Source organism: Myotis davidii, unplaced genomic scaffold (assembly GCF_000327345.1).
Source record: "Myotis davidii unplaced genomic scaffold, ASM32734v1 scaffold472, whole genome shotgun sequence".
Taxonomy (NCBI): domain Eukaryota; kingdom Metazoa; phylum Chordata; class Mammalia; order Chiroptera; family Vespertilionidae; genus Myotis; species Myotis davidii.
In genome coordinates, this window is record NW_006283774.1 from 550131 (window position 1) to 551423 (window position 1293).

Consider the following 1293-nt stretch of genomic DNA (forward strand, 5'->3'; position numbering starts at 1 on the left):
GACCACCAGGCCCACGCCCGACGTGCTGCTGAAGTAATCTTCCGACCAGTTGGAGGTGCCTGGAGGGGCGTGCAGGAGCGATGCTGGCGCCTGGCCTGGCCCAGCCCCGTGGGGACGGGGATCACGGGGCTGGTTTCGTGCCCTCAGAGCTGCACGGAGACCCTCTGGTCTGAGAGCCACGCCCCCCCGCCCCCCTCCGCGGGTCTGTGGCCTCTGTGTGTCCCCCCACTCACAGGGGCTCCTCTCAGACAAGGGTCTGCGGGCCCAGGCCTGGCCCTGCCCACAGACCTGCCCTGGGCTCACCTATGTAGGCCGCCTTCTCCGTGACCATGAACTTGCTGTGGCTCATTCTGCTGAACGGGATGTTGGAGTGATTCCCCACAGGCACAATGAAGACTTTCTTTGGGGACAGAGAGGGGGCGTGAGGGGGAGGGGAGGAGGGAGAGGGACGGGGGAGCGGGGAGGCTGTCCGCTGGGGACTGGGTCCTCACCACGTCCACGGACACGTTGGCCGCGGGGTTGCTGAAGGCCTGCAGGGACCGCAGGTAGGGGAACATTCTGGGGTCCGTGTGCAGCGAGCAGCTGACCAGCAGGCGCACCTGCACGTGCTGGCCGAAGGCCGCCCAAATCTTTTAGCTGCTGACAGAGAACTATCATCCAAAATTCTACAGTCAATGAAAATATTCTCCAGACATAAAGGTGAAATAAAGATATTAGCTACTAAGAGGGGGGGGGGAAAAAGAATTTGTTGCTAGCAGACCTACTCCAAATGATATAATACAGGAATTTCTTCCTATTTAAGAGAAGTAAAGCCAATTCTATACAATCTCTTCCAGAAAATAAATAAGAACTTTTCCCAAATAATTTCTGAAGCCAGAATTACCCTAATACCAAAACCAGACAAAAGCACTAGAACAACAAAGGCGAGGCCTGTTGGGGGGCAGCGGGGAGAGGTCCCTGAGGGCGCTGCCCGCTGCTCGGAACCACTTGGCTCCTGGACCTGGGAGCCCTCCCTGCAGCCACCCTCCAGGATTTGGGGTCCAGGAGGAAGACGGGGCACTGCCTAGAGAGACGGGAGGGGCTGAGGGGCCCTGTCCAGGCCAGGCTTCCCACCTGCCCAGGGCGACCCCTTGTCCAGGGTCACGTCCCCGCCCTGACGCCAGGTCTCTGTGCTGGACCAGCCCTGGGGCTGAGGGCATCTGCTGGGGGCATGGCCGGCCGCGGGGCTTCCTTCCGACCCACAGAGCGACAGGACGGCGGGATGAGCTGGCCCCACAACCTCCCCTCCCCCCT

The 1293-nt window shown here is 60.9% G+C and overlaps 1 long non-coding RNA gene across 1 annotated transcript; it reads right to left on the minus strand.

Annotated features, from left to right (window-relative positions):
- LOC102773577 lies at nucleotides 1-618 on the minus strand. The gene is made up of 3 exons (XR_435174.1): nucleotides 492-618; nucleotides 304-400; nucleotides 1-59 (listed from the first exon to the last, which is right to left on the minus strand). It is a non-coding gene; the product is annotated as an uncharacterized LOC102773577 (long non-coding RNA).
- Between the last annotated feature and the right edge of the window lie 675 nt (nucleotides 619-1293).